Source organism: Salvelinus alpinus, chromosome 15 (genome assembly GCF_045679555.1).
Source record: "Salvelinus alpinus chromosome 15, SLU_Salpinus.1, whole genome shotgun sequence".
Classification (NCBI taxonomy): Eukaryota; Metazoa; Chordata; class Actinopteri; order Salmoniformes; family Salmonidae; genus Salvelinus; species Salvelinus alpinus.
This window is the reverse complement of record NC_092100.1, coordinates 28,639,258-28,654,913: the sequence shown is the minus strand read 5'-3', so window position 1 is coordinate 28,654,913 and position 15,656 is coordinate 28,639,258. Positions and strand designations below refer to the sequence as shown.

The following is a 15,656-nucleotide window of genomic DNA, read 5'->3' as shown; positions in this document are numbered from 1 at the left end:
TTTGTAGTTGAGTTCTTGGATAATAAAATATATAAAGATATGCGAAGAAAGGTGTAAATATATATATATATACAGGACACGACAAGACGAGGACAAAAAAAGAACGTCTGAACTGCTATGCCATCTTGGAAGACATCCTTCATCCTTCTCAACCATACCATTTTTCAATTTCTCATCAATCCACAGGGATTTACGTTTTGTCATTTTCTTAATGGGTGCATGCTTATTATCAACTGGAATAAGCAATTTCATAATTGTGTCAAGTACAGTATCTGTTTGCTCCTCTACACACCACGGACCAACAGATATTCTTTACATCAATAACATAGGAATCACTACAAAACCTCTTGTAAGACCTCTTATACACTATATTAGGTCCAGCCTTTGGCACTTTGGTTTTCCTAGATATGGCTACTATATTGTGATTACTACATCCGATGGATCTGGATACTGCTTTCAAGCAACTTTCTGCAGCATTAGTAAAGATGTGACTAATAGATGTGGATTTAATTCCTGTGCTGTTTGTAACTGCCCTGGTAGGTTGACTGATAACCAGGTAGCAGGCACTGGTTACAGTTTTAAGCTTTTTCTTGTGTGGGCAGCTTGATATAAGCCAGTCAATATTTAAATCACCCAGAAAATATACCTCTGTTCATATCACATACATTATCAATCATTTCACAAATCTTATCCAGATACTGACTGTTAGCACTTGGTGGTCTATAGCAGCTTCCCACCAGAATGGGCTTTAGTTGAGGCAGATGAACCTGTAGCCATATTACTTCAGCAGTGTTTAACATGAGATCCTCTCTAATCTTTACAGGAATGTGGTTCTGAATATAAACAGCAACACCTCCACCATTTATATATTTTCTGTACATGTTATGACCTTGTATTGCTAAGTGAGTTTCAGAATATGAATGTCATCTATTTAGGGTTGCACGTTTTGGGGAATATTCAGAGGTGAAAACTTTCCGTAGGGAATTAACGGGAATATATGCATATTAATACTATTTAAATGTAATGTTTTTTGCATTGGAGATTTTTTTTAACCTTTATTTAACTAGGCAAGTCAGTTAAGAACAAATTCTTATTTTTAATGACGGCCTAGGAACAGTAGGTTAACTGCCTTGTTCGGGGGCAGAACTACAGATTTTCACCTTGTCAGCTCGGGGATTCGATCTTGCAACCTTTCGGTTACTAGTCCAACGCTCTAACCACTAGGCTACCTGCCGCCCATATTTACCATATCATATGGAGACAAACATAAACCTTATACCTTATCATAAGTAGACATAATTGCAATGATTTAAAACGTTCCAATATTCCAGTTGTTACGAATTGAACTGCAATTAAATTAATTGACTCAACAAAAGGGAATATTGAATGTTCCCCAATGATCCATCGCATCTCCCAAAAAGGTTTTCAACATGCATCTGTAAAATGATAGTTTCTAGACTAAAGCTTTGGTTGTCTTCCTCTCAGGCTTCCATGTCTTCTGGACCTCCTCAATGTCCACCTCTTGAACATCAGACTGAGGCCTCATCTTCACCGTCACTTTCCAACCTAGTTGAGGATGGCTCGTTGTCAGACTAAAAAATCCTCAAATTTGCCCGGATAGCCACCAATTCTTCAACCCTTGTATTGGTCAGCCTGTTGCGTGCTTTGGTGTGTGTTCCCAAACAAGGACCAGTTGCGCTCTGAGGCAGCTGATGTTGGTGGGATTTGGAGGATGATGGAGGCAACAGGGGAAAGAGCCTCAGATCCACAAAGTCTCTTCCACCAGGTGGCTGATGAGATATGTTGGCACGACTGCCATATTGCATCTCCATCCCAAAGCCCTCGCAGTTCCAAAGTGTACTTCGCCAGACTGCCAAGAACTTTGCCCTCATACAGGCCAAGGTGGCGAGATAGGGTAGTGATGACACCATAGGCCTTGTTGATCTCTGCACCAGACAGGATGCTCTTGCCAGCATACTTGGGGTCCAACATGTACGCTATGGCGTGTATGGGCTTCAGGCAAAAGTCTTCACGCTTTTTGATGCATTTCAGAAATGCAGTTTCCTCTGCTTGGAGCAACAGTGAAATGGGCAGGGCAGTACGGATTTCTTCTCTTAAATCTGCAAGCAGAGTCTGAACATCAGACAGGATGGCATTGTCTCCCTCAATCCGTGCAATGGCTACTGCTATAGGTTTCAGGCTGCTTACCACTCTCTCCCAAAATACATCATCCTGAAGGATCTTCTTGATGGGGCTGTCCATATCGGCAAACTGATATGGCCATTTCTTGGAGACTCCTTCCCCTCCAGGAAACTGTCAAGCATGATGACAACACCACCCCAACGGGTGTTGCTGGCCAGCTTCAATGTGGTGCTCTTATTCTTCTCACTTTGCTTGGTGAGGTAGATTGCTGCTATAACTTGATGACCCTTCACATACCTAACCATTTCCTTGGCTCTCTTATAGAGTGTATCCATTGTTTTCAGTGCCATGATGTCCTTGAGCAGATTCAATGCATGAGCATTTATTAATTATACTCAAGACGCATTATCTTCACACATATTTTAGATACTTTTCACTTACAGCCGCAACTCAATAATCAGCTAGGCTTATTGGCACGCGCTCTGCTCAAATTGTGGGCTTCCCAAATAGAGGCCTAATATCTTATGATTTGAAAGATCCACAGCTATAGTGCCTTCAAAGTATTCATACCCTTTGACTTTTTCCACATTTTGTTGTGTTACAGCCTGAATGAAAAATGGATTAAATATTTTTCTCACCCATCTACACCCAATACTGCATAATGACCAAGGGAAGACCATGTTTTTAGACATTTGCAAATTTATAAAAAATTAAATGCTGAAATATTTCATTTACATATGCACCTTTGGTAGAGATTACAGCTGTGAGTCTTTCTGGGTACGTCTGTAAGCGCTTTATACACCTGGATTCTGCAACATTTGTACATTTATCTTCAATTCTTCATGTTCTGTCAAATTGGTGGTTGACCATTAAACCAAAACTGTAGCTCGTCCACTCAGGAACATTCTCTGTCTTCTTGATAACCAACTCCAGTGTAGATTGGCCTTGTGTTCTAGGTTATTGTCCTGCTAAAAGGTGAATTAATCTCCCAGTGTCTGTTGGAAAGCAGACTGAACCAGGGTTTCATATAGGATTTTGCCTGTGCTTAGCTCCATTCAGGTGATTTTTATTTTAATTTTATTTTTTTCAGAAAAATTCCCCAGTCATGCTGTGGGATGTTTTTTTAGCAGCAGGGACTGGGAGACTAGTCAGGATTGAGGGAAAGATGAATGACGCAAAGTACAGATCCTTAATGAGAACCTGCTCCAGAGCGCTCAGGACCTCAGACTGGGGCAAAAGTTCACCTTCTAACAGGACAATGACCCTAAGCATACAGCCAAGACAATGCAGGAGTGTCTCCTGAATGCCGTTGAGTGGCCCAGCCAGAGTTTGTATTTTTAATACATTTGCTAACATTTCTAAAAACCTGTTTTTAATTTGTCATTATGGGGTATCGTGTGTAGATTGAGGGGGGGATAATTTAATCAATTTTAGAATAAGGTTCTAATGTAACAACATTTGGAATTTCCGAATGCACTGTAGATGTAGAGGAAGGTTCATGTACACTACCTGTCAAACGTTTTAGAACACCTACTCATTCAGAATGCACTGTAGATGTAGAGGAAGGTTCATGTACACTACCTGTCAAACGTTTTAGAACACCTACTCATTCAGAATGCACTGTAGATGTAGAGGAAGGTTCATGTACACTACCTGTCAAACGTTTTAGAACACCTACTCATTCAGAATGCACTGTAGATGTAGAGGAAGGTTCATGTACACTACCTGTCAAACGTTTTAGAACACCTACTCATTCAGAATGCACTGTAGATGTAGAGGAAGGTTCATGTACACTACCTGTCAAACGTTTTAGAACACCTACTCATTCAGAATGCACTGTAGATGTAGAGGAAGGTTCATGTACACTACCTGTCAAACGTTTTAGAACACCTACTCATTCAGAATGCACTGTAGATGTAGAGGAAGGTTCATGTACACTACCTGTCAAACGTTTTAGAACACCTACTCATTCAGAATGCACTGTAGATGTAGAGGAAGGTTCATGTACACTACCTGTCAAACGTTTTAGAACACCTACTCGTTCAGAATGCACTGTAGATGTAGAGGAAGGTTCATGTACACTACCTGTCAAACGTTTTAGAACACCTACTCATTCAAGGGTTTTTCTTTATTTTTACTATTTTCTACATTGTAGAATAATACTGAAGATATCAAAACTGTGAAATAACACATGGAATCATGTAGTAACCAAAAAAGTGTTAAACAAATCAAAATATATTTGAGATTCTTCAAATAGCCACCCTTTGCCTTGACAGCTTTGCACACTCTTGGCATTCTGTGAACCAGCTTCATGAGGTAGTCACCTGGAATGCATTTCAATTGTTAAAAGTTAATTTGTGGAATTTCGTTCCTTCTTAATGCGTTTGAGCCTATCAGTTGTGTTGTGACAAGGTAGTGGTGGTACACAGAAGATGGCCCTATTTGGTAAAAGACCAGGTCCATATTATAGCAAGAACAGCTCAAATAAGACAGTCCATCATTACTTTAAGACATGAAGGTCAGTCAATACAGAACATTTCGAGAACTTTGAAGGTTTCTTCAAGTGCAGTCGCAAAAACCATCATGCGCTATGATGAAACTGACTCTCATGAGGACCGCCACAGGAATGGAAGACCCAGAGTTACCTCTGCTGCAGAGGGTACGTTCATTTGAATTACCAGCCTCAGAAGTTGCAGCCCAAATAAATGCTTCAGAGTTCAAGCAAAACAGACACATCTCAACATCAACTGTTCAGAGGAGACTGTGTGAATCAGGCCTTCATGGTCAAATTGCTGCAAAGAAACCACTACTAAAGGACACCAATAAGAAGAAGAAACTTGTTTGGGCCAAGAAACACAAGCAATGGACATAAGACCGGTGGAAATTTATTCTTGGGTCTGGATTCCAAATTGAAGATTTTTGGTTCCAACCGCCGTGTCTTTGTGAGAAGCGGTGTGGGTGAATGGATGATCTCTGCATGTGTATTTCCCACCGTATAGCATGGAGGAGGTATGGTGTGAGGGTGCTTTGCTGGTGACACTGTCTGATTTTATTTAGAATTCACACTTAGCCATAATGGTTACCACAGCATTCTGCAGCGATACGCCATCTGGTTTGGGCTTAGTGGGACTATCATTTTGTTTTTCAACAGGACAATGACCCAACCCACCTCCAGGATCTGTAAGGGCTATTTTAACAAGAATGAGAGTGATGGAGTGCTGCATCAGATGACCTGGCCTCCGCAATCCCCTGACCTCAACCTAATTGAGATGGTTTGGGATGAGTCGAACTGCAGAGTGAAGGAAAAGCAGCCAACAAGTGCTCAGCATATCCGGGAACTCCTTCAAGACTGTTGGAAAAGCATTCCAGGTGAAGCTGGTTGAGAGAATGACAAGTGTGTAAAGCTGGCTATTTGAAGAATCTCAAATATAAAATATATTTTGATTTGTTTAACACTTTATTGGTTCCATGATTCCATATGTGTTATTTCGCGTTTTTTATGTCTCCACTATTATTCTACAATGTAGAAAATAGTCAAATAAAGAAAAACCCTTGAATGAGTAGGTGTTCTAGAACTTTTGACCAGTAGAAGGTTTGCAGAAGTAAGATTTATCTGGCCATCAATGGTCGAAGAGTGCTCTCAAATTATCAGGATTTATTAGTAATCAAGTTAGGCTCATTTTTCTGTCTGGCATTTCTAATTGATCTGAGCAGCATAATGGACCTGCAATTTTGACTTTCTCCACTTCCGCTCTGCCTGTCTTTTTTTAAATGGATTATTTCCTCATTCCAAAGAGCTTTTCTCAACATTAGTGGAGCTGTAGCGTTAATGGTTGCTCTTAATTTGCTATTAAAGTTATCAACTAAATCACAAGCGGAAGGCAATGTGGGTGGACCCCTTAATGGGTTACGCACCCAATGCATATTGGTACAGTTACTGGAACCATTTAGTCAAGTCGTCTGTCACCACATTTTCCTAATGGAAACCCTGCTCTGCCAGTATATTCCCAGAAATCATGTGATTTCAGAGCTTTATCCTGTCATAGTGTAGTACAGTGGCCTGGCTCACTTTCACTGACTTTCCTCCTTGACTTGGCTCATACAGCTTGTTGGCCTGCATAAGTCAGGCATTGTACCTTCTACACACTGGTTTACAGAAGTAGATTTCAAGATTGTTATGCAATGCACTGGGTTAGTGAAGAATACAAATAAAGCTATGGGACTGATTAGTAATTGCTTCATGTACCAAATTCCGAGAGATTCTGCCGCAGTCTCAGGGCACAGTTTGAGAGGGAATGTTGTGATTCATTTCTCTTAAGTGACATCAGTAAGGGATCATAGCTTTCATCTGGTCAGTACATGTCTGTTTTGTACACTCGGTTGTCACGAACCGGCTTGAAGTTCGTATCAAAAAGGGAGACAGCGTGGAGATGAGGAATAACAAAATATATTTATTAACTGAAGTAAACTAAATACAATTAACAATCAAATTTATTTATATAGCCCTTCTTAGATCAGCTGATATATCATAGTGCTGTACAGAAACCCAGCCTAAAACTCCAAACAGCAAGCAATGCAGGTTTAGAAGCATGGTGGCTAGGAAAAACTCCCTAGAAAGGCCAAAACCTAGGAAGAAACCTAGAGAGGAACCAGGCTATGAGGGGTGGCCAGTCCTCTTCCGGCTGTGCCGGGTGGAGATAACAGAACATGGCCAAGATGTTCATAAATGACCAGCATGGTCAAATAATAATCACAGTAGTTGTTGAGGGTGCAACAGGTCAGCACCTCCGGAGTAACTGTCAGTTGGCTTTTCATAGCCAATCATTGAGAGTATCTCTACCGCTCCTGCTGTCTCTAGAGAGTTGAAAACAGCAGGTCTGGGACAGGTCCGGGTTCCATAGCCGCAGGCAGAACAGTTGAAACTGGAGCAGCAGCACGGCCAGGTGGACTGGGGACAGCAAGTAGTCATCATGCCAGGTAGTCCTGAGGCATGGTCCTAGGGCTCAGGTCCTCCGAGAGAGAGAATTAGAGAGAGCATACTTAAATTCACACAGGACACCAGATAAGACAGGAGAAATACTCTAGATATAACCGACTGACCCTAGCCCCCCGACACAAACTACTGCAGCATAAATACTGGAGGCTGAGACAGGAGGGGTCAGGAGACACTGTGGCCCCATCCGATGATACCCCCGGACAGGGCCAAACAGGCAGGATATAACCCCACCCACTTTGCCAAAGCACAGCCCCCACACCACTAGAGGGATAACTTCAACCACCAACTTACCATCCTGAGACAAGGCCGAGTATAGCCCACAAAGATCTCCGCCACGGCACAACCCAAGGGGAGGCGCCAACCCAGACAGGAAGACCACGTCAGTGACGCACCCCTCCTAGGGATGGCATGGAAGAGCACCAGTAAGCCAGTGACTCAGCCCCTGTAATAGGGTTAGAGACAGAGAATCCCAGTGGAGAGAGGGGAACCGGCCAGGCAGAGACAGCAAGGGCGGTTTGTTGCTCCAGTGCCTTTCCGTTCACCTTCACACTCCTGGGCCAGACTACACTCAATCATAGGACCTACTGAGGAGATGAGTCTTCAATAAAGACTTAAAGGTTGAGACCGAGTCTGCGTCTCTCACATGGGTAGGCAGACCATTCCATAAAAATGGAGCTCTATAGGAGAAAGCCCTGCCTCCAGCTGTTTGCTTAGAAATTCTAGGGACAATTAGGAGGCCTGCGTCTTGTGACCGTAGCGTACGTGTTGGTATGTACGGCAGGACCAAATCGGAAAGATAGGTAGGAGCAAGCCCATGTAATGCTTTGTAGGTTAGCAGTAAAACCTTGAAATCAGCCCTTGCCTTAACAGGAAGCCAGTGTAGGGAGGCTAGCACTGGAGTAATATGATCAATTTTTTTGGTTTTAGTCAGGATTCTAGCAGCCGTATTTAGCACTAACTGAAGTTTATTTAGTGCTTTAGCCTGAAAGTAAAGCATTGCAGTAGTCTAACCTAGAAGTAACAAAAGCATGGATACATTTTTCTGCATAATTTTTGGACAGAAAAATGGACAGAAATATCTTTCCAACAGATAATATCTAAACCAGGCCAGAACTTGACCGTGTAGACCAATTTGGGTTTCCAATATCTCCAAAAGAATGTGGTGATCGATGGTATCAAAATCAGCACTAAGGTCTAGGAGCACGAGGACAGATGCAGAGCCTCGGTCTGACGCCATTAAAAGGTCATTTACCACCTTCACAAGTGCAGTCTCAGTGCTATGATGGGGTCTAAAACCAGACCTGAAGCGTATACATTGTTTGTCTTCAGGAAGGCAGTGAGTTGCTATGCAACAGCTTTTTCTAACATTTTTGAGAGGAATGGGAGATTCGATATAGGCTGATAGTTTTTATATTTTCTGGGTCAAGGTTTGGCTTTTTCAGGAGAGGCTTTATTACTGCCACTTTTAGTGAGTTTGGTACACATCCGGTGGATAGAGAGCCGTTTATTATGTTCAACATAGAAGGGCCAAGCACAGGAAGCAGCTCTTTCAGTAGTTTAGTTGGAATAGGGTCCAGTATGCAGCTTGAAGGTTTAGAGGCCATGATTATTTTTATCATTGTGTCAAGAGATATAGTACTAAAACACTTGAGTGTCTCCCTTGATCCTAGGTCCTGGCAGAGTTGTGCAGACACCGAACTGAGCTTTGGAGGAATACGCAGATTTAAAGAAGAGTCTGTAATTTGCTTTCTAATGATCATGATCTTTTCCTCAAAGAAGTTCATGAATTTATTACTGCTGAAGTGAAAGCCATCCTCTCTTGGGGAATGCTGCTTTTTAGTTAGCTTTGCGACAGTATCAAAAATAAATGTCATTGTTCTTATTTTCCTCAATTAAGTTGGAAAAATAGGATGATCGAGCAGCAGTGAGGGCTCTTCGATACTGCACGGTACTGTCTTTCCAAGCTAGTCAGAAGACTTAGTTTGGTGAGGCGCCATTTCCGTTCCAACTTTCTGGAAGCTTGCTTCAGAGCTCGGGTATTTTCTGTATACCAGGGAGCTAGTTTCTTATGACAAATGTTTTTAGGGGTGCGACTGCATCTAGGGTATTGCGCAAGGTTAAATTGAGTTCCTCAGTTAGGTGGTTAACTGATTTTTGTCCTCTGACGTCCTTGGGTAGGCAGAGGGAGTCTGGAAGGGCATCAAGGAATCTTTGGATTGTCTGAGAATTTACAGCACGACTTTTGATGCTCCTTGGTTGGGGTCTGAGCAGATTATTTGTTGCGATTGCAAACGTAATAAAATGGTGGTCCGATAGTCCAGGATTATGAGGAAAAACATTAAGATCCACAACATTTATTCCATGGGACAAAACTAGGTCCAGAGTATGACTGTGACAGTGAGTAGGTCCAGAGACATGTTGGACAAACCCACTGAGTCGATGATGGCTCCGAAAGCCTTTTGGAGTGGGTCTGTGTACTTTTCCATGTGAATATTAAAATCACCAAAAATTTGAATATTATCTGCTATGACTACAAGGTCCGATGGGAACTCAGTGAGGAACGCTGTATATGGCCCAGGAGGCCTGTAAACAGTAGCTATAAAAAGTGATTGAGTAGGCTGCATAGATTTCATGACTAGAAGCTCAAAAGACGAAAACGTCTTTTTTTTTTGTAAATTGAAATTTGCTATCGTAAATGTTTGCAACACCTCCGCCTTTGCGGGATGCGCGGGGATATGGTCACTAGTGTAACCAGGAGGTGAGGCCTCTTAAGTAAATTCATCAGGCTTAAGCTATGTTTGTCAGGCCAATCACATCAAGATTATGATCAGTGATTAATTCATTGATTATCACTGCCTTGGAAGTGAGGGATCTAACATTAAGTAGCCCTATTTTGAGATGTGAGGTATCACAATCTCTTTCAATAATGGCAGGAATGGAGGTCTTTATTCTAGTGAGATTGCTAAAGCGAACACCGCCATGTTTAGTTTTGCCCAACCAAAGTCGAGGCACAGTCATGGTCTCAATGAGGATAGCTGAGCTGACTACACTGACTGTGCTAGTGGCAGACTCCACGAAGCTGGCAGGCTGGCTAACAGCCTGCTGCCTGGCCTGCACCCTATTTCATTGTGGAGCTAGGGGAGTTAGAGCCCTGTCTATGTTCGTAGATAAGATGAGAGCACCCCTCCAGCTAGGATGGAGTCCGTCACTCCTCAACAGGCTAGGCTTGGTCCTGTTTGTGGGTGAGTCCCAGAAAGAGGGCCAATTATCTACAAATTCTATCTTTTGAGAGGGGCAGAAAACTGTTGTGAGACTCTGCTGTAGCGCTCATCACTCCCCCTAACTGGGAGGGGGCCAGAGACAATTACTCGATGCCAACACATCTTTCTAGCTGATTTACACGCTGAAGCTATGTTGCGCTTGGTGACCTCTGACTGTTTCATCCTAACATCGTTGGTGCTGACGTGGATAACAATATCCCTATACTCTCTACACTCGCCAGTTTTAGCTTTAGCCAGCACCATCTTCAGATTAGCCTTAACGTCGGTAGCCCTGCCCCCTGGTAAACAATGTATGATCGCTGGATGATTCGTTTTAAGTCTAATACTGCGGGTAATGGAGTCGCCAATGACTAGGGTTTTCAATTTGTCAGAGCTAATGGTGGGAGGCTTCGGCGTCTCAGACCCCGTAACGGGAGGAGTAGAGACCAGAGAAGGCTCGGCCTCTGACTCCGACTCGCTGCTTAATGGGGAGAATCGGTTGAAAGTTTCTTTCGGCTGAATGAGCGACGCCGGTTGAGCATTCCTACAGCATTTCCCTCCAGAAGCCATGAGAAAGTTGTCTGGCTGCGGGGACTGCGAGGGGATTTGTATTACTATCTGTACTTACTGGTGGCACAGACGCTGTTTCATCCTTTCCTACACTGAAATTACCCTTGCCTAACGATTGCGTCTGAAGCTGGGCTTGCAGCACCCCCCTATTCTCGCCGTAAGGCGATCGTTCTCCTGTATATTATGAGTACAGCGATTGCAATTAGAAGGCTTCATGTTAATGTTACTACTTAGCTTTGGCTGGTGGTGGTCCTGACGAACCATGTCCAGATAAAGCGTCCGGAGTGAAACATTTGAATGAAAAAGAAGTTGAGTGAGGGAAAAACTAAAAATATAAACGGTAATTAAAAGTAAAAACCGTAAAGTTGTCAGGTAGCAAAGTAAGGTTAGCAACAAAATGCACAGCAGCACGTAAACAAGTCTGCAAGTTGTGACCGGAAATGGCACTACACACACTGGTGTGTGTAATAGAGTGTTTGCGTGCATAAATGTGATAATGAGGGGTGTTGAAAGGTGCCAAAGCAAACAAACAAAACGGCCACAAAAATGCCACAACCAAAATCTATCAGTCTGTTTGCATGGAGAGTCTCAATGAATGGGGAAGAGGTGTATTTATCCCGGGACACACTCGAGCCCAGGTGTGTCCCATTTCGCTGACGACCCTCCCGGCTCCGCCCACCGACATCCTGCTAAGGAAAACAAGAGCAAAGAGAAAGAATTCAGCAGACCGAGTGGGAAGGTCGTCACCCCCCCCCCCCCCCCCAATAAAACTGGGGACCAGCAAGGACCCCGGAACACCATACCAGTCACACAAACAAAATACTGCCCTGGATCCTAACAGAAGACCCAGCCTGCGTACCAAATCCATAAGAGGGGTACGTGTTCACACTTCCACTTGCCCCAGCCAACCTCGTCCTCGCCAGACCTCAGCAACCTTTGCGCACAGGAAGCAACCTTTAAGAGGAAAGAAGAAAACGAGACCAGAAGGGAACAGACAGGAGCGATAGAACAGGACAATACCAAACATAAAATAACGGCTCAGTCACGTAGACATTCAGGAACAGGGTGCACGAGAGAATGTCATTGCTGACATGCTATCAGTCCCCCGATGTGCCACACATCGAGATTGTGTTGATTTTTACAAGCATTCCATCTCATTATCCTACGGTTAGGACACATCATGGACCTCAAGAAGGTGAGAGGATTATGGTCGGTGTAGACCACAATCAGCACTACTCCCGACCCGACATATACACCTCAAAGTGTTGTAGCGCCCATATGAGGGCTAGTGCTTCTTTTTCCATGACCGAGTAGTTCAACTGATAATGGTTAAACTTTTTGGAAAAGAAACTAACAGGCCTCAACACCAGACACATCTGCTTGCAGCAAAACTGCACCTAAACTGCATGACTAGTATCCACCTGCAAGGTAAATTACAAATCCACGCGAGGAGCAGCCAGTACCGGAGTTGAGGTAAGCAACCTCTTTGCATCTTCAAAAGCCTGTTGACAACGAGAAGACCATACGTAAACAGCCTTAGCTTTCAGCAAATCTGTCAAGGGAGCAACCACAGTAGAGAGTTTCCTACAAAAACTACGGTAATAACCAATCATTCCCAAGAAACTAATCACTTCCTTTTTAGTAGTTGGTGGTGGAAAAGCATCAATAGCTACCACCTTAGCCCGAACAGGACGCACTTCACCCTGCCCAACCACCTTTCCAAGGTATGTAACGGTCGCCTGAGCAAACTCACATTTAGCCAGATTGATCGTGAGGCGACCCACAGCTAGGCGGTCAAACAAGGCTTCAATACGGGACAGATGTATCTGCATATATCACTACATCATCCAGATAAACAGTGCCGCTGAAAAGTGGCAGGTGCATTACGCAGGCCGAATCTCATAACCGAATGCGAGTACAGACCAGAGGGTGTAATAAGGGCAGAGATTTCACGTGCCCTACTCATCAGTGGCACCTGCCAATAGCCCTTTAACAGGTCAAATTTTCTCACAAACTTAGCTGCTCCGACTTGATCAACGCAGTCCTCCATCTGAGGAAGAGGAAATAAATCTGGCTTAATGACAGTGTTTACCTTACAGTGGTCCGTACAAAATCTGTTTGTCCCATCCGGTTTACTAACCAAGATACAGGGAGAAGCCCAACTGATATAGCAGAGCCTTCTTTCTCCACTCTCCAGCATGTACCTGAACTCAGCATCCAGACAACGCAGTTTCTCTGAAGGAACCTTATAGAACCGCTGATGAATGGGTTCAGCATCCCCAACGTCAATATCGTGTTCTATTAAGTTTGTAGGTGTATCAGAAAACAAACCTGGAAATCTCCGAATCAGACCGACCATCTCTTCCCGCCCATCAACAGGTAGATGAGTGAGATGGCTGTCTAAAACATCCAGTGTCTCTGAATTTTTCAATCTACCCTGCAGTATGCAATCGCCGGGACCAGGAACATCTTCCTCCCCATGCACAGACCTAGCATGACAAGAAACCAGCGAAATAACGGTATCGGCCAAAAGAACAGGTTTACCGTCATCTGTAGACTCCCACTGTTCAGCCTCAGAGGAATGTGCATAATAGGGTTTTAACAGATTTACATGGCACAGTTGGTGTGCTTTTTGCTGTTCTGGAGTGGCAACTAGATAGTTTTGCTCAGTGCACTGGCGCACAACCGTATATGGACCTTGAAACTTAGCTTGAAAAGGAGAACCAACAATTGGCAGCAGAGCAAGAACCTGGTCACCTGGACTAAAGTGACGACGCTCAGTTCCCCCGATCAAATATTCCCTTCATCCTCTCCTGTGAAGATGATAGCTTCTCTTTAGCCATTTCACCAGTGGCGTACAGGCGTCGCCAGAAATCACACAATAAGTTAACAGGGACTGAGGGGGCTCGGGAGACTTCCAGTCATCCTGGAGAACAGATAGAAGTCCACTCTCCCTATGTCTAAACACAAGGTCAATTGGACTGAAACCTGTGCTCTTCTGTGAAACCTCCCTAGCGGCTAACATTAACCAAGGCAACCCCTCCTCCCAATCCTTATCCATCTCAGTACAATAAGCGCTCAACAAAGACTTGTGTTTGATGGAAACGTTCCAGTGCTCCTTGACTTTGCGTGTGATAGGCGCTAGACAAATTGTGTTTAATATGGAGCTGTTGGAGAACCTGACCAAACAGACTAGAGGTGAAATTAAATCCTTGATCACTCTGAATGACCTTAGTTTCTCTCACTGTTTGGAATCCATGAGTCAAAGCTTTTAGCACAGACTTAGTGGTGATAGACCAGAGAGGATAGGCAGCAGGAAACCTAGTGGTCTGATACATCACAGTGAACAGGTAATTACTACCCTTATTAGAACGAGGCAGAGGACCAACACAGTCAATAATCAGATACACAAAAGGTTGTCTGAGTACAGGAATAGGAAACAGTGGTACCGGCTTAATAGGTTGATTAGGTTTACCAGTTAATTGACAGGTGTGACAAGTTTTGATAAACTCAGAAACATCCCTCTTTAACCTAGGCCAAAAGAAATGTCTTAATATGCGATTGTAGGTTTTCCTCACACCCATATGTCCAGCAACGTCGTTGTGGGAAGTTGTCAACACCAACTCAAGAAGCTTAACTGGTACAACAACCTGACTAATAGCCTCCCCCCACAAAACTACTACCATGAGACACCCATCAGGACATCCTCTTGGAGAAAATATCAAATGTGTCTGGGGCACGACCAAAAGAGGAGCGACCCCAAGGTAAATCTGGGTCACCTTCCCAGAGCAAACTCTCCCCTGAGAGCTTTCCTTCCCTAACCAGCTCTAGCCGCTCTTGTTGCAGCTTGATTTTAGCACGCTCCAAATCCTGTTTAAATTCCTTTTCGTACTTTACCCGATCATACTCTAGCTGTAACAGAAGCAGTTCTTTCTTCTGTTCAAAAAGAAGACTACTAGGGCTAACAGATGGAGCGGTCATTGTAATGAAACGGGAGACGGCGAGTCCTCAGCAGAGGCTGCCCCAGTGGTAACTTCAAGAATACATCAGATGTATTCTTATTCTATTCTCCATCAGATTGGCCTTCAATATCAACCTAACACAATTTTTTTTAGATGTTTATCACTAATTTCTCATTTCAATTTTGTAGTGTTCAGCAATCTTCAACAGCTGTTCTTTAGTACATAATTCTAACAGTTCTTCTTATGGAAAGCGAATTAACTCGTCTACGTAAGACGCCATAGTCACAAGAAAAGAAAAAAAGAAAAAAAAGCTTGCTCTTCCCCTCTGCTGAGCACACCAGACAAGACCACAAGAGAAATGACAATCACACTGGGCACCACAGAAGAGAGATGAGATATATACAGTTGAAGTCGGAAGTTTACATACACTTAGGTTGGAGTCATTAAAACTCGTTTTTCAACCACTCCACATATTTCTTGTTAACAAACTAGTTTTGGCAAGTCGGTTAGGACATCTACTTTGCATGACACAAGTCATTTTTCCAACAATTGTTTACAGACAAATTATTTCACTTATTCACTGTATCACAATTCCAGTGGGTCAGAAGTTTACATACACTAAGTTGACTGTGCTTTTAAACAGCTTGGAATATTCCAGAAAATGATGTAATGGCCTAAGAAGCTTCTGATAGGCTAATTGACATCATTTGAGTCAATTGGAGGTGT

At 43.3% G+C, this 15,656-nt stretch overlaps 1 pseudogene; it reads left to right on the top strand.

The window, feature by feature from the left end:
* The window catches only part of LOC139539306 (splicing factor 3B subunit 3-like), a 46,952-nt pseudogene that overhangs the window by 14,573 nt on the left and 16,723 nt on the right, over positions 1-15,656 (top strand).